This window comes from Bacillus rossius, chromosome 2, assembly GCF_032445375.1.
Source record: "Bacillus rossius redtenbacheri isolate Brsri chromosome 2, Brsri_v3, whole genome shotgun sequence".
Lineage (NCBI taxonomy): Eukaryota > Metazoa > Arthropoda > Insecta > Phasmatodea > Bacillidae > Bacillus > Bacillus rossius.
In genome coordinates this window covers 58,575,039-58,601,990 of record NC_086331.1, presented here as the reverse complement: position 1 = coordinate 58,601,990, position 26,952 = coordinate 58,575,039, and positions in this window count along the sequence as shown.

The window sequence follows — 26,952 nt, the reverse complement described above, 5'->3', positions numbered from 1 at the left end:
TGGCGTTCATGGCATCCTAATTCCTAGAAACGGCTTATCGGAGGCTGTAGACATGGACGCTTAAGCGCTTTTTAGTATTTTGTTTTCTTTCTAAGGCAAAACGTATTTTGAGGTTTTCGAAATCCTAATTTTCGAATTAACAAATTTTTTGAGATTTTGTTTCCAAAAAACTTGATATTTTGGCGAATTTTGGACAAATTTTGAAGGTCAAGGTCAAAGGTCAAGGTCAAGGTCATCCAAGGTGGCCGTCGTGACGTTGGAGGTCGGTCATTGACTCCGCCACTACCACGCGCCAGCGCCTGCGCCCGGAGCTCCATTTACATACTACTAACACACACACGCAGAAAGAATAAGAGTGCCTAGTTCAACAATTTTTTGAATGTTTTGCTACTCAACTACAATATTTTCTTGGATTCATATTTTAAGTAAATACGCCCAGCAAACGTAAATTTGCGAATATAACGATAAATCATTTTTAATCAGTATTCCTCCGCAAATTTTAGGTGAAAATATTTAACTATATATATATATATATATATATATATATATATATATATATGGGTAAAGACCACCTGTTCATTGACTAACCACTTAATTAATGTCTTAGCTCATATAAGATTCCTTGGTTGAGTATTTTCTCATTGGTTCCAAGTGAAGTACAAAAAAAAAGTCTCAGAATCATTCAAAATTATTTTAAATTTCAGACTATCACGAAATTACACAGCGACGTTTACTGGTGTCCGTCCTAACATTTATATAGCCTACATTCTGTCAAAGCATTAATATTCTAGGAAATTAAAAAAAAAGTAACTTATGAGGGCAAAAATTAAAACTCTAAATAGGCTATATTTCAGGACAGTTTACTTGTAATCAATTTGGTAGATCTTCTTTGGCAAGTGTTCTGAACATCTGACTCAAAAAAGTAGAATTACATAAAGCCTTAAAATGCATATAATTGCACTTAAAAATTATTTTCCGTGATATGAAAAGGAAAAATTTCAACTGGAAAAATATATTCAAAATTCTGCTTAAAATTTCGAACATGTGTATTTGGAATTTTCCCGCATAAAAATTAAGGATTTTCAAGATGGCTACCGTAACGAAAAGTGAAACATTAGGGAGTAGGGCGCTCGACTCCAATAAAAAACAAAATGGCTGAAAACAATATGATGGAAAGTTCTATAATTCAAATGGCCAAATTCAAAATGGCGGATCCAAAATGGCCACCTGGTCTAGGTCAAAGGTCAAGGTCATACAAGATGGTCGGTCATTGAACCTATCCTCAATTCTCACTTCGAATCCAGCTCCATTACTGGTCAATAGATAGGCTACTACTAGTGGGCATAAAAGTTTTTATAGCATAAGATAAGAAGCTTTCACTCCATAGGTACACACGATACCTAGAATGTTAACAAAATACCAGCCAACGCAGTTGTCGACTAAAGAAATTATATTGGGATAGGATAAACATGTTGCTGTCAATTTAATCAAAAACTGGAATATATGGAAATTATCTTTTTTTTTTAAATTATGTAACCTGGTGAAAAATGTTCTGATTTTTCATTTTCTTCATTTTACTTGAAAAAAAAATATAACAAAGTTGGTTTGTTATTAAAAACCAATGCAGGGAAATTTTTAAATTAACTAAATTGTATTTTTTATTGGTAGGTTAGTTTAAAAATCTAATAATATAAAATTTAAAGTATACAAGGGAAATTGGGTTTGCTTTAATGTAGTTTATGATATATTCATAATATTACACTAATCAGACTGTTTATCTAGCTAATTCACAGTATTAATTGCGCAAGTTTCATTGTAATAGTAAAAAATGCTACCGACTCACATATTATATATATATATTATATATATATATATATATAACCTGATTGAAAACCTATTTTACTTCTTTGAGAAATTATAACATATTTTTTTAACCCAGTGAGACAAAGAAACGCGCAATAGTCTGCATAATAAACTTAAATCTAAAGTGAAGGAAAACCATCTAGCATTTTCATTCAGACTAACAGGTGTGGGTTTTAATGAAGTGTTAGTTTATTAGTTAGTAATTTATGGACATACGTTTCCTAATAAATGTTGGTGTATTAATCAGTGAATTAATTATTTTGTTTAAAATATTTGTGAACAAAGTTTACCAAATCTATTCCAGGGTGGTTTTACTACCATAAAGTTTCATTTTGAATACCATTACGTTAGTTACGTCCCCTAATGTTTATAAAACGGACTACATACGGGTTTATATTGCTACACGTGGGTGCGCCATCTGGAAGAATTCGGCTCGTGGGTATAGCAGATAATTATAACACGTTCCATTACGGTTTTGGCTTTGACTTCGGGTATGAAAACTTATGTACCCAGAGCCAGACCCCTTGGAAGGTAGGTAGGTAGCTGAAATGTTACCTACAGGAGAGCAGGCGCGCTAACAGAAAATATGTATGAAACTGCTAAGGAAATGAGTACAGTGTGATGCTGTCTTAAGGATCTCTGTACAATTGACCATTAAAGCTGGATACCGTACTATTGTCACGCGGTAAAATTTTACGTGTAGAGTTTTTTAATTTGGCTTTGCGCATGTAGTGCTTTGTGAGCCCGCGTGAGTTCCTGACACTTGTTTGCGACACTCGAGCATTGACTTGTTTTCCTGGCGCGGTAGATTGCTAGCGCTCTCTGTTTTTCTGGGACGGTGGCGTGATTCGCCGCCCGAGAGCCTGGCCAGCTGCGCGGGCTGTTGCGTCATCCTGTCCTGGAATCTCCGGGAGTGTTGGCTGCCCTGGTTGGTTTCGCTGCGTTGTTGTTTCTCGCGCAGGCCTGACGCGCTGGTGTTTGTGTCGCTACCAGGTGGCAGAAGTGCGAGTCTGGCATGACCGGTGGAGGGGGGAGATAGCGTCGGTTGCGGAATGGCGTTGTGTTTGTGAAATCGCGGCCGGGATTTTTGTTTTCGCGTGGAGTGTTCTCGACATGATGACGATGTGAAGTGAATTTAATAAAGGGGGCCACCCTGGGTGCGCCCAGGGTGGTTCTTCTCGGTGAGGTGCTGGAGGTCTGTCGGAGCCCCGGCCTGGCGGGTAGCTGCGTGCTGCCTTTCGAAGGTGTTTGTAAGTAATGGCGAACTCGTAATTTTCCTTCACCTCTTGCAACATCTGTGGGCGTATTTTTAATTTTGTGTTAGGATGACTTAACGTTTTGATTCTTTCCAGGATTGCAGGCAGTTTGTGGTATCCAGTAATGTAAACTTTCTTTCGTTAATTTTAGCTTAAGGATGGGTCGAGGTGTGCATCAAGAATAATCATGTTATTTTAAAAAAAATGTAATACTCGTTCTAAGAAGAGGATGAATTATTGTTTATTTTTTTTTTGTTTGTTACCAGAGTATTTTGACATTATTGACTTTATTTATTTATTTAATTAGTTAATTATTTACTTATGTGATGGTCATAGTTTACCGGAAATAAAACCTGAAACGATGTGGGATAAATAATACTTTTTTTTCTTTCAGTCAACACCCTACACCCCCTGTCCTAAGGAGGTTAGACAATCCCTGTACCAGCTCTACTGCTACCCAGCCACCCCCCCCCCCCCCCCTAATGTTTATTTTGAAATCCTAAGATGTTATCTTATTTTTTTTTATTTTGAGTGACATTTGTGTAGATCTTGACGGAGACCGAGGGCCCTTGCGACAAATGGTGGAGGCGCCGGGTATATGTCTAATTGTAGGGTGTGTGTTATTTTTTTTTTAAATTTGTTTGGTGTAATGGTGATGTTTGGTTTTAACCATATCTGTTTCAGGGGTCACGAGAAGGTACAGCCAGGATATTTATTAATGTTTTAAGCATGAGAAAGTATTATTAATTTTTTTTTAAATTTGGCCTATTCTGTAATGGTAATCATTTTCTTTTTTTCTTTTTTTTTCAGCCAGTGTTTGAGATAAGTGTTTATGTTTATCAGCAAGGAACAACATATTCAGGAGTTTTAATTTGCATACCTTCCATTTTCAGGTTTTAATTAGAGGAGTGGAGACAGAATGCCTACTTACATGTTCTCTGAATAAGTGTAAAAATGAAATGGTCTTGTTATAGAGTTAAGTATTTTAAATTTTCATTAAGTTAAGTAATTTTTTTAAACATGGCACTTTAGTATTTCAATTGATTTTTTTTTGGTATTGTGTGTGTAATTGTAAGCAGTTGATTTAAGATTTTTATTTTTTTTTAAGCCAGGTTAGGTAGGAGGCTGAATGTTTATCAGGAGCATGATTTTTTTTTTTTTAGTTTAAGTATGTCCACACACTGAGTATTCTGTTTATTTATTTTTATGTTTGGGCATGTCTTATCAATACACTCTTAGCCTATGTACTGACGACAAGACAGGGATACCTGATATTTGTGGAAATAGTAGTTCAGATGAGGAGCCCCTGGTAAAGATACAAGAAAAATTGCATTTGTTAAACTCAGCACCTAGAGGAGACCACCACGACACAATGGAAGCAGGAAAATTTTTTGTGGAACCTAGCTATTTTTGGGGGAGACAAATAGAAGATGTCGATGAGTTTATTAAACAGTTTAGGAGAGCAGCCAAGGTCAATGGCTGGAATGACCAAAAATGTATTGCGTATTTACCCACATTTCTCAGGGGACCAGCTAGCCGCTGGTATGACAGTTATGAGTCAACATTGGAAAATGTGAAAACTTTTGATGAATTAGCCACTGCTTTAAAGGCTGCTTTTGTTCGTGTAGGTCAGGTAGAAGACCTGGAAATAAGACTTCAATCAAGAGTACAGGGTGGGGAGGAACCATTTGAATCTTTTATTTACGACGTTCTTCACCTTTGTAATCGGCTTGACCCCAAAATGCCAGAAGCCAATAAAGTGAGATATTTATTAAGAGGCTTACGACCGGATATTGTGGAGAAAGTTATGTTGTTTTCTAACAACACAGTAGACCAGTTACTAGGAAATTTAAAAAACATTGAGGCAGGTCTATACTATATGAAGAGTCATGATAGATTAAAGGGAAGTGGGTCTGTAAAACCAGAACAAGTTCCTGTTCACAATATCAGGGAGGCAAACACAATGGATTCAAAAATAGAAAATAGACTAATGGAGTTGGGGAAACAGTTAAAGCAACTGCGTGAAGAAATGGAAATTTTAAGAGTTCAGCCCATACACTTACAAAACTTCAGACCTAGTGGAGAAAATAGAAATAAGTCTAATAAACACTCCCAACAACCTAACCAACAGAAACACAACAGTACAACTAGAGACACAACCCAAGATCCCGGTTCTAGAACCTTTGCTAGACCCCAGAGGACCTTTGATGGGAGACCCATCTGTTTTAAATGCAACAAGCCGGGACACATTCAGTGGAACTGTCGCTCACAGCCAAATATTCAGAAAACAGGGAAACTAGGAAGGAAAAGTTATGCGCAGACTAGGAATGCATCCTGTAAAAACACAATGTCCCTTTTTAAGTGCGATGGGGTGTTCAGTCTAAAAACTAAGATTTTTGGGACAGAGATCCCCGTTTTTATAGATAGCAGCGCTGCTGTATCTTTAGTGGATAGTAGGTTAATTCCTAAACGTTTTTGGAAACCAGCAGAACACAGAGTTGTAGCAGGGGTGTCTGCACAAACCCACCACTTGAATCACATGGTTATGCTGGGTTTTAAATTAGGCCAATTTTTTTATCATCACCCAGTAGGACTGGTAGAGACACCAATCCGTGGTCTTATTTTAGGATGTGATTTTCTTACTAAGTTTGAGGCAGTAATTTCATGTAAGGGAAACAGAAATACTTTATTTACAATAAACCATCCCACTGCGGGCATTCCAGTACAAGGAGCAGAGGTGAGGGAGGCTAAGGACAGACACAGAAAACATGATAAGATTAATGCACCCCCTGGTGATAACCAAGTTCAGAAGTCAGGAACCCAAGATGATCCTCCTAAAGTAAACAAAATTGAATCAGAACCTACTTTGAGGTTGGGTTGTGTCAGGGTAAAAGAGCATTCACACAACGAGGCTAGGATGCATCAACAAATTCCAGTGTGTTTTGCAGGTAATGATTTAGCAGAGGAAGTTAGTATTAGAACCCTAAGGGGCAAAGAGAAAACGTTAGAATTACCTGTTTTTGTTGTGCAAGATATTGATTTGACTAAGAAGCAACAGTCTGACCCCAGGTTAATGCCTTCAGGACCTAAGACAAAATTACGTAGATGGACCAAAAACGTTTCTTTGCTTAATGATGTGTTTTGCTATAACAATCCCCAGCCAGATAGAGTAGACCAACGCAGGTACGACAAACGAAGACGAGCGGTGAGTTATAAGGTGGGGCAGGAAGTGTTAGTGTTTACTCCGATCCGGAAAAAGGGGCTTTCGGAGAAGTTGTTGCATCGCTGGTTTGGTCCTTTTGTTGTTGAGAAAAAAATATCTGATAATCTGTATCGGTTAAAAAAGTGTCAACGTGGTAAAGTTAGCTATGAGGTAACTAATGTGGAAAGAATGAAACCATTCTTTGCTGCCTGAGTTTTATTTATTTATTTATTTTTGTTTTATGGTGATGTCAATTGTGAGCCCTGTTTGTATTGTGTCTTGATTCTTTGTAAGGCCATCAAGTATTTGTTTTTGGTGTTCGTTTGTTGTGTATTGTAACCTGTGATACATTTCATTTCGGTCCTGGGTAATTTTGTTTAATAGTGACTTGGCAATTTAAGATTTGTTTTTTTTAAGTCGCCCGTAAGAGTGTTTCAGGTACCCTCAAAGCCACTCAGGCCCTCATAATGAAGACAACTTGCTGGTGGCTACTGATGGGTATGCTGGTGCTGTCTCGAGGGGATGACGCGCCTCATTCGCCGTTCCAACCTGAGACAGTGGGGGTCATCGCTGGTGCCCATTTCGAACCTCTACCAAAGGTGATGTTGTATACCTCATCGGTACCTTTAAATTTTAAGGCCTCCTGGCCATTACAATTATCAGAAATTCATGAAGGTATAACACTTTTGAGTTCTTGCCCCTCTAATGCATCCTCTGACTGGTGTTCAGTTTTCCGGGAATTAAAACAGGTTATGTTTTATTCTGATATGCTGTTGAATAAACTAAATGATGCAGCTGGTGAGAATTTGGAGTATGACAGTGTGGTTAATAGAGAAAAGCGAGGCTTATCTTTTATTGGCGATTTTGTAAGATGGTGTTGTGATGTGGCAGTGACCAGTCAAGTAGAAAGTTTATTTCTAAATCAGCAACAGATTTCTCTGCATATTGATCAGATGGAAGCACAAATCATAGATGACCATGTGGCGCTTGCCAATTTGAGTAATTCTATTAGTGTTGTTAATGAAGCCATGACGAGTGTTTTGAAAAGAGTTCAAACGAAATTCACTAACCTTACTGATTACCTGAGAACTTTTAGAGAAGCAATGACAGCTCGTTTTTCCGGGATGGTAAAAGAAATAGGTCACTCTTTTCAGTTACAATTATTATTAGCGGCTCAGTTAGCTAAGCAAGCTCACACTCTAACTCGTATTGAAGTTTTGGATCAATGCCGCTCACATAAGATTCCCTCTGTTTTGATTACGCCAGCACTTTTCTAGGAAAAATTGCAGGATTTGGAAACTATCCTTGTTAAAGATGGTTATAAATTAGCAATTAGTAGTACCCAAGTTCAGGCTCATTTCCATTTGCCTATTTGTAGATGTAATGCATTTAAAGAAAATCTGTATGTGTCAGTTAAAATCCCTATTGTACGCTATAGCTCTAATTGGAAGTTGTTTCAGTTTGTTGGTATACCTTTTCATTGGAAGAATAATACATGTCACCTAGAACATGAACCAAACTTTTTAGCGGTGGATGGTAACCACCTAGTGACGATCCAAGGACGTAATTTGTTGGACTGCCGGCCTTTGGAGGAGAATTTGTGTTTTGTGCCTAGATTTTCAGGAGACACCATGGGAAGTGCATTGTGCCCCAAAGCTTTGTTTCAGGGGGTTACAATTGAAAGACTTGCAGAACTTTGTACTTTTCAATGCCGTTCCGGAACTCACCTCATGATCACGCAGGCTGGGCCGGAACGCTATTTTTTGACTCACCTTAGGGGCAAGGTGGAGTTACAGTGTGCCAAGAACCCTAACCAAACTTTGTTTATAGATGATGAAGAACGACCAGGTGCTGTGGACATAGAAGTTCCGTGTGACTGTCGATTGTATTTGAATAGTGAATTGAAAATTAATGAATTGTACCCTTGTGACTATAGAGCTAAGTCTAAGTTTCAACTACTTCATGTGATCCCAGCAGCCTGGACCAGGTTAAAGAAATTAAAGATTTTTCCACGGACTGCTTCCAGCCACACAGTTTTCCCCTTGTTGGAGGATTGTTTAGATGAGGACTGGCCCTCTGCCATTCCTCATTTGAATTTCACGGTTTCTCGGTTCACTAGATTGGACCCCATTTCTTTGAATAAACCAGTTGAAGTATTGAGTTTCATGGTCAGACATGTTCAGAGTATTGCATTATTTGTGATAGGGGGTACCCTATTTTTGATTATTATTAGAAATCCATACCTTGTGGGTATTGGAACGTTCCCACGTGTAGCTGCACTGTATGAGACCACTATGTTAAATGCTGAACTTACTGTTATGGTTTTTATATTGGGAATTGTAATTGGTATGTTGGCTTTTCTTATCTGGAAGTGTATTCAACTTAAACGAAGTGCACAGAAAAATTTGAAGATATCGTCCCCAGTCACGCCTGTTGAGGCATCCACGAGTGGAGAGGCTATGGACTTACGAGAACGATTACGTAATGAAAATGTAATAAAGGCCAAATTGTCTAGTAACACTGGTGATGAATTTCTTGTAAACATCACACTTATCGAACCATGAGGTAAATTTTCTTTGATTGATGGACTCATCCTAATTGTTTACTATTATCGCGGTTTGTAATTATTTAAAAATGGTATTTGTTGTTTAATGAAGAATTAGCCATGTTTTTAAAACAAAGTAAGTTACGACTAATTATTTGGGCACATTGGTGTATTGATTATAAAGATTTAGATTTTGTTTGTTAACCAGAGATGACCCTAGGTGTCTGTTATTTTGATAGGTTATGCTGGATTGGAGGTTAAGCCAAGAAAGAGTTCTTTATCTCCTTACCTTCCTTCCGTACTCCTTCCAGTGTCATGTACTGTGCGTTTGAACCAGATTTCCATGGACTCGGAGAGCCAGGACCAACTTTAAACTCGACATGTGGTGCTAGTGTAGAAGATGAACTGTTATAGCATCAATCATCGTGTCCATCCTCACTACCGAGGATCTGGGACTATACAGCCTGTACCTGGTGGTGGGAAAAAGTATCTGTTATCCCTTCCAGGAATTGTTGTGGGCTGTGTGTGACTCCTGTGGAAGTGCATTCGTCGGATGACCCCAGTTGATTGCAACATGTATGTGTGGACTCTCAGTTTCTAGAAGAGAAGAGACGAGACTGATTGGTCGCAGTGGGGTTCGCCGCTATCATGGCATTGCTACGTTGAGAAGCCAGTGCTACATTTCTGTACTAGTGATTTTGGTGAACATTCTATCCCGCAGCGGGTTGCTGCCATTACGACTCTGTGAAGATTTTGGACTTCAACTAACCTTTGAAGCTTTTGAACTACCTTCTGGTTCCTACCTAGAAGCATATCCTCTTTTGCCCTCGGTCCTCTTAAAAGGGGAAGGATATTTTGTTGCAGATTTCTTGTTTTGCTCGGGTTAAACTTTATTTGTAGGTTATAAGTTTTGTATCCTAATTATTGAATCTGCGGGGTAAACAGGCACCTGGGTTCATCAATGGTTAGGCGTTTTTGGATTCCCATACCTACCTTGTTTGAGATTTGCCTATGTGAGACACTGTTGTTAAATGACATTAATGAAAGGTTAAATTATTGAGTATGTCATTTTCTATTGTTGAAGTATGTTGCTACCCCTATGTAAATTTGTGTTTATGAATCACCTAAGATTATTTTTTTGATGTTATTGTTTATTTTGTTGATGAATCTGATGCTGGGTATGGAAGTTTCACAGTATTGACGGATGGCACTGCTGGCAACATGCAGCAGAGATGGCTGGAGCTGAGGGGTGCTACTCCAAATGGTGGAGCCCTGGACTTGGGGACGAGCTGCAGATCGTCCTCCGGGATCATGGTTCCCGCCGCCCCTTCGAGCTGTTCTGTCACCATACTCCGCCTCTCTCGGCTGTAGGCCAGTCAAGTTAGGCTTAAATGTGCTTGTACCTCAAGATTACTTTATTTAGCTCAATACAACTATGTACACTCATAATTAAAGATATGAAATTGTAATTTTATGATGTAAGCAATCGGATCAATTTTTGGATACCTCGAACCCGTCTTTAAGTTTAGCTCTGTTTGTTATGTTATTGATTCTCCTCTGGCCGGTCTTGCTATGACTTTTAGGAATTGGCTCGTGCCTCTCAGGCTTCTTTTGTAATCTTAATAGTTAACATTGTAAAATTTTCTTTCAATCCTTTGTTTGTAAATTTAAAGTTGTGGTTCTTGGCTTGTGGGGCACAAGCCCTCGTCGTCCGATGTGATGTCACGCGGTAAAATTTACGTGTAGAGTTTTTTTAATTTGGCTTTGCGCATGTAGTGCTTTGTGAGCCCGCGTGAGTTCCTGACACTTCTTTGCGACACTCGAGCATTGACTTGTTTTCCTGGCGCGGTAGATTGCTAGCGCTCTCTGTTTTTCTGGGACGGTGGCGTGATTCGCCGCCCGAGAGCCTGGCCAGCTGCGCGGGCGGTTGCGTCATCCTGTCCTGGAATCTCCGGGAGTGTTGGCTGCCCTGGTTGGTTTCGCTGCGTTGTTGTTTCTCGCGCAGGCCTGACGCGCTGGTGTTTGTGTCGCTACCAGGTGGCAGAAGTGCGAGTCTGGCATGACCGGTGGAGGGGGGAGATAGCGTCGGTTGGCGGAATGGCGTTGTGTTTGTGAAATCGCGGCCGGGATTTTTGTTTTCGCGTGGAGTGTTCTCGACATGATGACGATGTGAAGTGAATTTAATAAAGGGGGCCAACCTGGGTGCGCCCGGGGTGGTTCTTCTCGGTGAGGTGCTGGAGGTCTGTCGGAGCCCCGGCCTGGCGGGTAGCTGCGTACTGCCTTTCGAAGGTGTTTGTAAGTAATGGCGAACTCGTAATTTTCCTTCACCTCTTGCAACATCTGTGGGCGTATTTTAAAATTTGTGTTAGGATGACTTAACGTTTTGATTCTTTCCAGGATTGCAGGCAGTTTGTGGTATCCAGTAATGTAAACTTTCTTTCGTTAATTTTAGCTTAAGGATGGGTCGAGGTGTGCGTCAAGAATAATCGTGTTATTTTAAAAAAAAAGTAATACTCGTTCTAAGAAGAGGATGAATTATTATTTATTTATTTTTTTTTGTTTGTTACCAGAGTATTTTGACATTATTGACTTTATTTATTTATTTAATTAGTTAATTATTTACTTATGTGATGGTCATAGTTTACCGGAAATAAAACCTGAAACGATGTGGGATAAATAATACTTTTTTTTCTTTCAGTCAACACCCTACACCCCCTGTCCTAAGGAGGTTAGACAATCCCTGTACCAGCTCTACTGCTACCCAGCCACCCCCCCCCCCCCTAATGTTTATTTTGAAATCCTAAGATGTTATCTTATTTTTTTTTATTTTGAGTGACATTTGTGTAGATCTTGACGGAGACCGAGGGCCCTTGCGACACTATAATAATATCAAATTTGCCGAAACGATGCAAAAAAATAAAGAAATATGATTCATTACGTCAGGAAATATGGCTCCATACTTTGTGTTTGTTTCAAATAGTGAATATTTCCGTATTTACTGTAGCTTCTGGGGTCAAAAGCGAGAATTCCTGAGGCTAAACAAAAACCTTACCGCTACTGCAATCATAAAATTTCGATTTCTATCTCGTATTATTAGAGATCTCTAAAATACCTATAAATTAAGTTATTGACTTATGTTTTTGTTAAAACATACCAGCTATATAACATATTCTGGACTGGGATTTCAGAACAAATACAAGCTTACAAAATTTTTAAAAGGGTAAATTTCTCTAATTCAACTTTTTGCTTAAGAGCATTGTAAAATTTTTAACTCTTTGTAATGTGGATCACAAAATCTAGTGACGCATTTATTTTTACACCATCATTAAATTAAATAAAATCTCATTTTCAGATTTGACCTTTTGACAAAAGTTTAAAATATTAATGAGACTTGTGGACATCTAAATCTTTAACCAAATTGGTTTTTAAAAACTGTTAGAAACAAATGAAACAATTTTCCTCCAAAGGGCTGCAGCATGACTATTTCATGGAATAAAGGCAAAATTCTATTACTGAAACACTTTCTTTTAGAGCACTTCTAAAATTAACCGATCGTATTAATCTGCAAGGAAGCTTTGTAGTACACCGTGTAACCCTTCTTCCTCCTTAATTGGAAGAGGGGTTGCGTCCCCGACTCACTCTGGGCGCGAAGGGAAAAAATAAATATTAAAACCAGGCATAAAAAGCTAAACAATATAAATTCCCCACACCACTGCCCAGGGGTCAGGCCAAAAACTTCAAAGGATATAATAGCAGAGTAACCATTAAACAAACAAGAGGCAAGACTTTGGACGTATGTTATTAAAAAATAGAAATTTGCAAAAATAGTATTTACTATACATAACCATACAAGCTTAGTTACAAAAGCTGACGCTAATAATGGCAGCATCTTATCCCCATTTGCGATACTAACAATAACCTTTAAAACATCATAAAAATATAAATACTGATAACAACAAGTATAAAAATATATAAGGGCGTGAGGCGTGGCCACTATAAAATATCAAAATTTACTGACTGCCCTAATACCAAAAATCAAACAAGACAATCAATACAAATATATAAAAATTCTACAATAATAAAACTGAAGTACAAAAAATTTATTTAAATAAAGTTCTTAAACTCTCAATCAACAGTTTAGTCTTTCTTCTGATGTTCGTTGCTAAAGACTTGCCAAAAAAACAAAGTTAATATCCTAGGCGTGCGCTGGCTTCCTGACCTTCCTCACCAACTCCAGAGTCTAATGCCAAGCCGGGCCATAGGTACGAATTCACAAAGGCGTGAACGATGATCAAAAAAAAATTATCTTATTTTTAAGGGAAATGTAGCAAAAACTCTTCACGTAACATAACCATGTTACCACAGAAGTATTTATCATATACTTCCAACAAAGTCTTACTTCTTTATTAACTTGCCAATGATTTCATAAAAACGTAGAATGGCCGCACCAACCAACATCAGGCTGCGCATGTAGTCCAATACAGATCGCATACTTTTAATAATACTGCACAAGCTGATTATATTAGCTAAAGCCAACTTTAAGTATGCAAATTACGAAGACAAAGTCTCAAAAACAAATTGCAAAATGTTCGTTTCTTCCAAACTTATACGTTTATTACAACTACAGGCAAACGGGCGACCAATTTAAAAAATCCCACACTGGAACAAAGTGTGAAACGAATGGGCCTCTTCACCAAACAGGCTAATAAAAGTTCCGTCCAAATAAAATTTAGTATGGGAAAATACACAGTTCACTAGGTTTGCCAAAAACCAGTGCAGCACCACGAGGGTAAAAATCAAAATTGCGGCCTCTCTTTACCTTGATAAGTTCAGTATCACAGGGCAAACCATTGCCCTGTCACCCAGCGTGGAGCCTCCACCCCCATACTCTTCGTCGCCCGTTGCCGTCCGGCACACCAGTCCACGCCGTCACATGGCTCTGTCCTCGACGGTCGCTCGCCACACACTCCACGCGGCCCCAGCTGATTTTCACTCCCGGCAAGCCGAAAGTCTGACGTCATCAGCCAACCGCCGGGCGCTCGCCAAGTGGTATTTACGTGAAACACAATCGATGTTCTTAAACTCATAATCGATAGCTACCAAACGGCGTATAACTAATTAACAGAAAGAAATATAATTAAAAAAAATTTACAGATAAATTAACATTAATTAAAAAGGGCGTAAAAATACGTGAAATAAAAAACCATATAAAACTAGAGACCAGCAACAAAAATAAATTACAAGTAAAAATGTGGCCCTGCCGGCCACAACCGTTAATAGATGAAACATGCATTTATCAGTGGCTACATAATTCAGGCTGCATCACAGTTACAATAATTTTTTTTCATAAAAATTAAAGTGAACTGAGGCCAATTTTACACGAAGCGTTTTAAATAAAGAGTTTTATTAATAATAGAGATCTAGGGACACAGATGTAAATAAATTACTGGTAAAAATTTTCTGGGGTAGAAAATTGTATAACGGGGGACATTGAGAATTAAATAGGAAACAATACTATAAAATATTAAATTGTTTAAAATTATTTTTGTAAGAATTTTGTGGAATATAATACCTAACCGTAAAGCATTTTCATCTCTTGAGCATTCACCTTGCTTCTATCGTTTATTTAACACTTCATAAATATTTAATTTATTTTATTTACATTTATATCACTTATTTCATAATATGCCTCTGACCATAGCACGGCACTTCCCAGAAGTGACATATAAGTAATGGCTACTACAATCAATTAGAGTCTAAAGTTGTCAGTAGTACACTTTTTTTAATTTTGCGATTTTCGAGGCTTTCTTTCGCCGATTTAACTGAAACAATCTTGCCAGTCACCCGGTAAACCTGTAACAAAGAAAAAGTACTTTTCAATAACTTTCAAAAAAACCATAATACATGATAACAAACTTTAACTTAAATATCATTTTTGTTTAGTGCTTTGGTAAACTATAATGCATACTTACATAATATATGTTTAGGTACTTGCTATACAGTACTACCGATTCGTAGCTTAAAACTGAGTTATTTAGCTTATTATAAAATATTAAGTACTTTATTATAAGCTCAATCATTAAAAAAACTGCTCATGACTTGCATACCGTATTTTGCTAAGTTAAATTTTTTAATGGAAGGGAATTTGCTTAGTTAAACTATTATTTACGTTTGATTAAAAAAATCTATGTTTTAAACAGTTTTCCAAAAAAACTAATTTCCCCCAAAAACTTTTATTTCATTATTGTATATGGATGTTAGTGGCTTAAGTTAAAATTGTTAAAATCTACATCCTAACATTAGTCATAAATTTAGTGATTAACATTTACGATCACTAAAATATTTAAATGGTTTCATACAGGATAATTATAATTAGATATAAAAGTGTGACATATTGTATGATGACTATATGGCTACTTCCAATTAAACATCAAGGTTTATTTCCGAAACTCATTGGAAAAATATAGGAGTGATTTTGATGTATGGAATGGCTAGCAGAAATTAATTCAAGATTAATACCAGCGACACTTCACAGAAAAAATAAATTAGAAACGTTACAACATATAGTTTTGTAAAAGTGTAATAAAATCGCTATAAATGCTAGAAAATATTGTGAGAAAAATACAAGTAAATTCTCAACTTCTACAAAAGTGTTTGTAAGCTCTGCAGGCAGTGGCTTGTAATGGCACAAGAGTGTCGCTCCTAGGAAGGAGCGACCCTGTTGCTGAAAGTTGAGTTAGCTAGGTGTCTCGTTCAATTATTTATTTTATTTCCCCCAGGTTCACTGGGGAAACACAGCTGTGTAGATCGTAATTAACATTAAGTACCATCTATCGGCAGTGGGTACAACTTCCAAAGCCATTGTATTAACACATAGGTTTTTGTAATACTGATGTTACATTTCTTGTAATTGTACAGAAGACACATGTTAACAAAAAATGTAACTTTAATTTTTTTTTTATTCTTACAAAAGATACAAAAAATAAAAATAATGTGATGTTTTATTGTGTCGTGCACTAAAGTATACAACATAAGAAATACCATAGCTGTCATCAGTAGATAATTATCCAAGATGGCTGCCTAAAGATGACAAGAAACATTGACACATCCAATGATTATAGCAAAATATAAATGACAGAACATAAGGATTTGGAAAAGCAAATTGAGTAGTTTATAATAGCCGGTCCTGAAGCAGGTTCCTGGTTGAGGAGCGCGAGGAGCCGACTGTCATTTTAAATTGTGATGTCATGGTGGCCATCTTGAATTACCTTGGCCTTTGACCTCGACCTTGACATTTACAAAAATTTGCAGTAAAATTAATAAAAATTAGTGCTGAAAAATTTTCAGTCTTAAGGAACAAAATCCCTCAAAAAATCTAAAAATATAAGGAAAATAAAAATTTCCCTATTTTGAGTAAAAAACTCCATTTTTAAGGGAAAATTCCAGTTTTAGTCCTCAAAAAATGCCAGAAGCTCGACAATTCTCCATATTCAAGACTACAATAAGCCACTGGAGGGAATCTTTGGTTTTGACCTTGACCCAGTGACCATTTTGGATCCAACATTTTGTTATACTAGAATTTTCCGCCTTATTGGATCCGCTAATTTGTTTTTCTATTTAATCCGCCATCTTGGACGTGCATGATGTGACCATGGAACTTTTTGTTTGGTCCGCCATTTTGAAATTCTGTAATTATGCTATAAAATAGGGTAATATGTTTAAATTTCTAAAAATATTAAATTATAAAAATTTATTAAAAAAAATTCACCATTTTGAAAATTGTACGCCATATTGAAAATCTGTAACCATTATTTAATTTTATCATAAAAAAATTAAAAATGATAAAAATTTAACTAATAAAATTTTAATAAAAAATTCATTTTGCCATTTTAAATTTGCCCGCCATATTGAATCTCCGTAAATATTATCCAATTTAATGATTTTTTTTAATTCATAGAAATCTAAATTATAAAATTTTAATAAAAACATCATGGAGTCCTCGGTTCGAACCCGATGAGGGGTCGAATAAAAATGGCGATGGATCATTACTCCAGGGAAGCCACCAGCAGACTGACATCCCACCACTAATGCCACGGCAGATATTACATCATTCAGTATGACATCATGGTGGCCTTCTTGTTTTTATCTACTGGAGGCTGCCATCTTATATTTTGATATCAGAGTCACTATATTGTTTTCGTCTCCTGGCAGTAATTTTAACTATGAATGCTAATTAACACACATCGTCTGCTAGAGAGCACTGCCACAATTTTGTTTTCAGTACTCAATACCAGGAACACTAGTGTCATGTAGTACACATGAATTCTGCTAAAGAGCATTACTGCCATATTAGTTTAGTTTTTACCTGATAGAGTACAGTAATAAGTTAGTCCCATAATGCTTGCCACCTTGAAATGTGTCCGCCATTTTGAAAGTTTGTAATGTTTAAGCTAAGAATTTGGGAAAAATTCCAAAAATCATCAAATAATAACTCATTATTGTACGTATTTATTCGATGTATTCTTGTCTTCGGTTTGATCCTAAAGGGACAAAAAAAAATATAATTAAAATTACCATTAGAGTGACAGGTTCAAAAAATAAAATAAATAAATCACAAATAAAAATGAATATGTGATTTTAAAAAGTAGAAAGAAAACAAATTTCAAGCATTTCTCATCTTCTATAGCCTTCTTAGAAGAGAATCGAGACCTAAACATGACTTGATTCAGGCAGTTCTACATGACAATCGATTAACCACGCACATCCACATGTTGGCTAGACACGTCCAGTAAGTGGCCAGGCATGATATCGGCAGCAAGGAACATGCAGTTTGTGACCAGGCATGTCCAGTCAGCGATCAGACACATCCAGTTGTAGGCTAGACACATTCAGTTTTTGGTTAGGCACTTCCAGTTAGTGGTCAGACACATCATTTCGGTGGGCAGACACATCCAGTTGTTGGCTAGACACCTTCAGTCAGTGGCCAGACACATACAGTCTGTGAACAGCCACTTCTAGATGTAAGCTAGGCACGTCCTTTCAGTGGTCAGAAATGCATATCCAGTAGGTGGCAAGCCACATCAATTGATAGCCAAGCGCATACAGTAGGTTGGTGGTCAAACACATCCAATCAGTAGCCAATGAGAATTTCTCTTCGATACTCGAGGAGCATGTATAAAATAATACGCATAAGCCAAGCATTTCCGAACCAAGAGATATTTTTCGACAATAGTCGACAAACATTGAAACAGGTCTTGTTCAATGTCAGTCATTTAGAACAGGCATCTCCGAACCACGAGATCCATCGTGGCCTTACTGAAATATAGTCAAAGCACAATAAAAAAATGAATCATATTTGGAAGCACATTAGGAAGGACATCGACTAAAAAGAAGCACATTCGGTAGCACATTCAACTAAAAAGGAAGTATATTTAGACGCACATTCAGAAAAAAGGAAGCACATTCAAACAAAGGAAGCTGTATTACGATAATTCAGTCTTAGTTACAAATTATAATTGTAGAGGTAAAACAATCACATTGAAATCCAAAATATTAATTAACTTTTTTTAATTTTATACAAATGCAGGTAAAAAATTTCATTATTGTATGTAGCCAGCTTTCCTCAGTTCTTTGAGTATGAAGACTACATCGTTGAGGTACGAGCAGTTTTCTGCCGTAAGCGAAGTAATCAGTAGTCTCAGAATATCAAGTAATATTTTAGGATCTTCCCGTGATGTGTAATCGATCTCTTTTGAGGATATCATCTTCGTGGAATGTTTGTTATTAAGATTTTTAAGATCACTTTCGTCCCAGTGATCATTGTAAGCTTGATCAGTAAGTATAATTTATTTTTCACGTCGTTTTCATCATTTTTGTTCAGAGCTTCATCGCAGTCTCCGATCTTGACAGCTTTAGGTGCTTCATCACAGTTTTTGGTCTTGTCACCAGCTTCAAAGTCACTGTCGCCATCATCGTAAAAGTCAGCTTCTTCACTTGGATTACTAAAATACTTCAAAATCGATGACTTCGAAACTTCTTTCTTGTCTGCAAGCTTCCTTATTTAAGTGTCTATCATTTGTCCAAAGTATGTAGGATCTACTTGAGTTGGGCTTGACTGTATTCTCACTTTTCATGGTAATGATAATTTCTTCAGTCTTACTGAAAAAAATCAATGTTCTTCAATTTAAGTTCTTTGCCGAAATCAGGAGAGCTAGGATCATAACCATTTGCAGGAAAATGAAAATTTTTAACGTCATATAGTACATTCTTCTTTAGATTAGTAGGTCCATCGTTGTCCTGTATCTTATAAGTGGGCTTGACTTTACACGTTCTGCCGTGTCTTTTTAAGCCCTTTCTTCGCGTAAACGACTTGCTACACCAAACACAGCATAATTTTGCATAGAGTGTTTTTAACATTGTCATTCTTCTCGTGCTGTCTAGCATTCTTTTTCAGGACAAACTCCTTGCTGCAGTATCTACAGCGATGTCATTTTGATATAACTACAGGCAAAGAACCAGGACCCATCTTAGTTTCTGCGACTTATAAAATATGCAAACTGAGAGTTTTAAATTGGATCATTTAGTAAAAGAGAATATTTAATATTTCATCAGCGAGAGTTAATTAAACATTTTGAAAGAGTCATAATTATATGATTTGGTATGCCCTTCGCCAGGTGCTAGGTCTTGGTGCCTGGTGCTGAAGTAGGTGGGTTCAATGTCCGACGTATGATAGCATGGCGTCTATCTTGAAATATGATGTCACCGGTGCAAATTTGTTACGGTCGCTATCTTGGATTGTGACGTCATGGCGGCTATCTTGAATAATATCGTTTTGCATTTTTCTTTATGGTCGCCACCTTGGATCGTCATGTTTGCCAATTTGGATGGCTTTGAATTTTGGCCTTGACTTTAAACTTAAACCTGAGTTGTCTAAGCTGCTATCTTGTCATCGAACACCCAAATTCCCAAATGTTGCAATTCCATCTTGAAAATCTATAGTTTTCATTAGTAAAATCGGGACAGTTTTTAAAATTGATAAAAATTAAAATAATACCTACCATTTTAATAAATAGGTAATGGAAACTTTGATTCGAACCCGGTGAGGTCATTTCATTAAAATTGTTGATGGATCCTTCCTCCACAAAGACACCGGCAGACTGACGTCCCACCACTAATGCTAAGGAATTTATTACATCAGCCAGTATGACATCATGAAAGACATTTTTTCCCCGTCTGCAAGAGTGCATTGGCACTTCCGTCATATTGGTTTAACTTATGTCATCTAGAGTACAAGTATCGTTTATCACTGTAGATTCCACTATTTTGAAATTCTGTACATTTTAAGTTAGGAATTCAGGAAAAAATAAAAAAAATCATTAAAGAATTGTTAAAATAATGATTGTTTCGATCGATATCCATCGTTGTTTGGATCGGTACTCTAATTAATAAATGTTATTTTATTTAAATTACAAAAAAATAATGTTCGAAAAATTAAACAACAAAATTAAAAATAAAAAATATTACAGATATTCTACAAGTAAAAAAAAAATAAACAAATTAAGAACCATTCTCGTTTTCTACAGTCTTCTTAAAGTACGAAGCAAATCCTTTGCATAACTTGGAATGTAATTTCAGGGCATCACCACATGACAGTTGAGTACCACATACAGCACACAGTACAGAGTTCTCAGTTTCATTGAGAGGATACATTATATTTCATGATGCGTCGAAATGAACATGTGCACAAACGTTTTGCCACAGAAGATACATTTTGGTCCCAATAAATTATCAACCAGTTCATCACATTTCCTGATGTGTATTTTTAACCTTCCATAGTGTATAAATTGGGCACATTTGTTGCACTGATATTTTATTCTTTCAGAGTTATTTTTACAATTGTGTATTTCGTAATTGTGCCCCTTGTGTAGTTAAAGAAAATTTATCTATGGTTTTAAAAATACTGGAAGCTGTATCAAGTGGGCGAAACAGTAACTACTGTTTACTCAGAGGACACAAGGGAGCAACCAAAAATATTAGTTAGTTCTCCACAAACGGAACTAGGAAGGAGGATCGTATTTAAAGTTAAAAAAAAAAATGTTTGCTTAAAATTTACCCTTTTTATTGTTAATTAAAATATGCATTATATTATTTTGATGTTCTTTGAAATTACAAAATTACAATTATTTGAATCAATAATTAATTATTTTAAAGGGGGCCCGGGCCATTTCAAGTCATTAGTTACAATTTTATGATACATTTCATAAATGAGACTATGAAAATAACAATAAAAGTTTTAACATTTATAAATGTAATAGTTATAAAAAAACATTAATTGCTCTGATTGGTGGAGGAGTACATATTCAAAATGTTGCGTAGCGGACTGTTCACTGGCAGAGCATAATTAGGAGGTTCTGCGCTTCAATCTCCGAAGGATCGGCGTAAATTTGGCAGACTAAGTCTTGAAAGGAAACTTCACTCGAGTCTTGAAACATTTCTTGACTCAAGTCTTGAACCCCACTGGAACCAAAAGGGAATCCAGTGGTCAAGAATAGTAAACTAATTAAGTTAGGGCAAAAGGATAACGGGGAGGCAACAATTGTCAAGTGAAGTGAAGTTAAGTGAAGTCACTCCCCGAAGGGAGGCGGCACGAGTAGTCGCGATGAACCGTCGCGAAACATTATGCGAAATTACTACTTGGCTAAACTAATGGCAACTAGCCAACCAGAAGAATAAAAAAATGTTAGGGAACACTCCCGAACTTGAGAGATCACATCTCTTAGCTAGGTTGCATCGGCTATATACGTAAACGGCGTGGGCGATGCAGCTCCGGCACGAGATGCTATCGCGGTGACCGCCGAAGGAAGAATCTCCCGCTCTTCCGGGTGACATGAAGTTAAGTTCGAGCGAGATGCCCGGAGTCTTAGGGGGTGGGAGAAGTGGCCTCTGATTGGCTAGAATAAGCCTGGCGGAGTACTTGCTCCGCCCTCCAAGAAAAAGATATGAAGAGGACTCCTTGACTAACTTAAACTCAGAGGTGCAAAGCAGAGCGCTCTGTTGGGGACAACAGGAACTGACTCTGTGTTGGTACGCAAGAGTCCCGCGGGGGGGAACTAGCGAAAGGTAGTACCATATGGAGCCCTCTTGGTGCGAGCTCTGTCGGGGAGGAAAGGAACTTAGATTAAGTATGGTCGCGGCCGCCAGAGCGCTCGCTCCGACGCCTAAGAGAAGGTAATTTAGTTCACCGTGCCGCCGGGAGATGGCGCAAGCTGTCCATTCGCCGGCCTGGGGTTTGTTATAGAGACCGGGAGGGGGTTTGTCCAGATGGAAGGATCTGGAATGGATAGAGGGGAAAAGGGAAGGGGGGGGGTAGTTCTGTGTAGTGGGAAAGGCCGCCTACAGGACTCCCGAGGCGTGTCTGGACAGACTGTAACCTGTGCCGGCGAACCTGACCAAAGTTGCTTCGGTCAACTGTAGCTTGAGCTACGGGTGTGCCTCAGAGGGCTGACGGAAGCAAAGGTAGCGTGTGGCAGGACGTGCGCAGAGCACTGAAGGGGTGCGAAATTTCATTCGCGTACGTGCCGAGGAGCGGGTAGACATGAGACGATGCTTAATCAGTACTTGAGTGGATTGGGAGCCCGTGGATGAAACAGCCGGAGACAAAATTAATTAGGAGAGAACAATACTGGGATGATATTTTGTTAGGCTGTAACAGGGTACAGAAAAAATACTTAAAATATTTATTTAAATTATACTAAGCCTAAAGATGAGCCAGGAGAATATGACAATTTATGGCTTATACTCCCCCGCTCAAAGGCGGAGCCCAGGGTAATCATCATACATACAAACACACAGGATTCTTTGTTACCCTATTAATAGATAACTAACATTTGACCTAACTTAGGTGAGTTTCAACTCATTATACACAAATTATAACAAAAGTGGCGCCACTTAAAACTAATACATCTTGAGCTCAACTTAAATCTAGTACCATGTTTTTTTGGTGTTCTTACGAACTAGGACAAAGGGATTTTTTTGTACATCCTTTAGATGTGAATAATGGCATGCCGATATTTAGTGGAAACTCCTATGATAGGAGTAGGTAAAGCACAATAACACACTTATTTCATTTTAGAGTGTGCCTTTTTCAAGTGGGAGATGTGAGCCCTAGTCACATACTGCCCTGAACTTGGGTCTACTAGTGACACTGTTACAGGTGTCAAAAAGCGCTGGATCTGTAGAGGACCAGTCCAGCGATACATAAGCATGGCCGACTTCTCTTCAATGGCCTTGCTCTGAGAATGTGCCCGGCTCATCACTACATCTCCTACCAAGTAGGGATTAGGGGAACGTTTCTTATTGTACTTGTTTCGGTTTAACTCATGTGCTAGATTAAGGTTCTTGTAAGCTCTCTTCCAAATCTCCAGGATGTCCGCTGGATCATCGGGCAAAAGTTCCTTTAAGGACCACAGATTGGAAAGGGGAGTGTTTGGCTGGTAAGTGAACATGAGTTGGAATGGGTTTGTTTTATGACCCTCATGATGGGCATAATTGAATGCCATCTGTAACCACATTAGTTTACTGTCCCAATTGTCCTGTGCATTCGCATGATACGCTATAAGCGCAGAACGGAGATTCCTGTTGAATCTCTCCGCATGCGATGGTTTAGGATAATATGGGGATGTGGTGACATGTTGGATGCCGTGAGAAAAACACATGTTCTTAAAAAGCTTGGAAGTAAATTGAGAGGCGTTGTCAGAGACGATTATGCTTGGGAGTCCAGCATGTTTAAATATCTGGGTTCGCAGAGCGGTAATGGTGGTTGTAGCCGTGGCTTTCCTTAAGGGAATGAGCCAGACGAATTTGGAAAATGCATCGATGCACACCATAAGCAAGGTGTGACCACTTTTAGAGTGTGGGAATGGCCCTACAAAGTCAATGAACATTTTCTGCATAGGTCGGTCTGCTACTTCAGATGACAGGAATCCAAATTGGGTATTTTGGGCAGGTTTACTGAGTGCGCACAGCTTGCACAGTTTTACACGCTCGGCAATGTCACGATGCATGCCATCCCAAATGAAATGTCGGCGTATGCTCTGAATTGTTTTATATGTACCCAAATGCGCACCTAGGGGTGAAGAATGGTAGTACTGGAAAATCATATCCCTTAAATTTTGCGGTAGAACAATTTTGAAAGATTTCGACTGTTGTGTTCATCGATACAAAAGTCCTTTGAAAACTTGTAAAATCTTGGGGAAGTACCGGCCTTAACTTGATCAATGATATTGGCAATATATGGGTCCGATTGCTGATGAGACTGTATGTCTTAAAAAGCCAAGGGAAAGTCTGTAAGAATAGCCTGACACCTATTTTGGGGGGCCTCTGGAGTAATTTCGTCAGAGGTTTTCTCGAAAATGCAAGATAGTGTATCCGCCACAATGTTCTGCGAACCTCTTATGTGTTGGATTTGGAATTTAAGAGATGAAATCTTGGCAATCCAGCGTCCGAGTTTCCCCAGTTGTTTCTGATGTGCCAATAGCCATGCAAGAGCTTGGTTGTCTGTTTCCAAAAAAAATTCGCGGTGTTCTAAAAATTGTCTAAATTTATCAATGCCAAAGACAACTGCAAGGCATTCCAATTCGTAAACAGAGGATGAATTTCTTTCCTGGTGTGTAAGCGTTCGAGATGCGAATGCTATAGGCTGTCGGCAACCATCAATTTCCTGCGATAAAACTGCTCCAATGGCTAGGCTGGATGCGTCTGTCTGTAGAATGAATGGCTTGTTGAAATCAGCCATTCGCAATACAGGAGGACTAGCTATCGCCTGTTTCAAAAACTGGAAAAATTTTCCTGTTCCGGTCCCCAGTGGAATTGTATGTTCTTTTTGCGCAGCACATTTAATGGGGCTGCATGCTCGGCAAAATTTGGGATATACTTGGAGTAGAAATTGGCCATGCCAATGAAACGAGCAATGCCCTTGGGGTCTTTAGGAGGCTAAAAATCCATGATGGCCTGTGTACGGTTGGGATCTATTGTAACTCCTTTGTTTGAGATTAAATGTCCTAAGAATGAAATTTCCTGAACTGCAAATCTTACTTTTTTGGTATTTACTGTCAAACCTGCTCCACGTAACCTGTTGAGTACTTCTGTCAGGTGGTTAATATGCTCCTCAAATGTTTCCGAATATACCACTACATCATCCAAATAGTTGAAGACGAATTTAAATTTTAAATCCCCTAGTACGTGGTCAAGCAGTCGTGTCAGCACTTGTGCTCCGGTAGCCAGGCCAAAGGGAACTACTGTATATTGGTAGAGGTTCCAGGGGACACAAAAACCAGTGATAGGTTTGGAATTTTGGGTCAGTGGAATTTGGTTATAGGCTGATTAAGGTCGAAAATACTGAAATATTTTGCCTTGCTGAACCAATGGCAGGCTGTGTTGAGGTCTGGGAGAGGAATGGCCTCTAAATTTATTTGCTGATTCAGCTTTCGGTAGTCGACCACCAAACGATGATCTTGACCTTTAGGTACCAGAAATGTGGGCGAAGAGAAACTGGAGGTCGAGGGCTCGATCACCCCCTTATCCAAGAGGTCCTGAATGTGTTCATGCATGATTTGCATTTTGGGACCAAGCAACTGATATGATTTTACTGATTTTACAGGAGTTGGGTCCAACAGTTTTATATTGTATTCCATTAAGTGGGTGCGTCCTAAATTTTTTGTTAGAACATCTGAAAATTTGTCGCACAGATTTTTAATCGCTAATTGCTTTTCATTGCTGACATGTTCCAGAACTAAATTATCTGCATGCTCAAAGCTTGTTGTTATATTGTTGGTGTGGCCTTGGAGTACAGATTATTGCCTAACCAAAGGGATGACCACATTTTTATTTAATTTAAATTTAATATTTTGTGCTTGTAGGTCAATCACCAATCCTGTTTTAGCAATAAAATCCGAGCCAAAAATAAGTTCTGTTGCTAAATCATTACACACTAAGAATGGGAATGTCCATGAAAACAACTCAATTTTGACTTTGATTACCACAGCGGTGTCAATGAGTAAGGGTTGCTCAGAGGCTGTAAAACATCTCACATTTGTTGATTCAACTTTCTTAATTAAATGGTTTTCCTGCAATTTTCGAAAAAGAGTTCCTGAAATAAAGCTGCGAACAGAACCTGTGTCAATTAATCCAGGTATTTTATGTGTGCCAATCAAGGTGCTGGCATAAGGAGGCGCAGTAGGGATTTTACCAAAAATGTTATGACAAGTACGTTTTCCTGGAACCTTTGGACAAATACAAGTTTTGCACTGAGTAAGGTTAGGGAAAGTGCTCTTTGTGCTTCTTGGTTGAGCAATGTTTTGATAATTTTGTTGCTGATTTAAAATCCTTTTTCCTTTTTGGAAAATTTTTCCTGTTCTACCTCTTTTCTGATTGAATGTTCCTGAATAGTTACATTTATTCTTGTTAAAATCCTTGTTACCCTTTAGGGGCTTCTCTGTCACTGAAGTGTAGTTAATGTTGGAAAGGCGATTCTCCTAGGCATATAGCTTAGGTGGCGCAGAGTTCTTGTTCTCTGGCCACCGAGTTACAGGTTTTTTGATGTTTTTGAATTCTGGTAATTTTGGATTCTGTTTTTCGAGCGACATTCCTCAACTACATGCCCCTGTCGTTTGCAGAATTTGCAGAATGGGGTTTGCATTTGGGGGTAGTTGTATCTAGGCTGTTGGTTGTTGTGAGAGGACTGTTTGGATTTGAAATTAGTATTCATGTTTTCGTTCCTGGGCCCTTGGGGCTCCGTGTGAATTACTTGCCGATTCCTTTGGTAGTCGGCATACTCAACATTTATTGACTGAATACACCATCGGTCTAGCTCGGCAAAATTTTGTGGTCGAGTCTGGAATACCGATCGCGAACGCTCCGCTGGATTAATTCCATCAATAATGTTAGTAACAATCTCGCATTCTGAAACTCCTAAACGAAGGACTTGTGCGGCCAGCCTAATGTCTGATATGTAGTGGGGTAATGCTTCGTTTTTGTGTTGCAATCTATTGTACCACTCTAATCTCAGGTTCGTGATCATACAAGCTGGA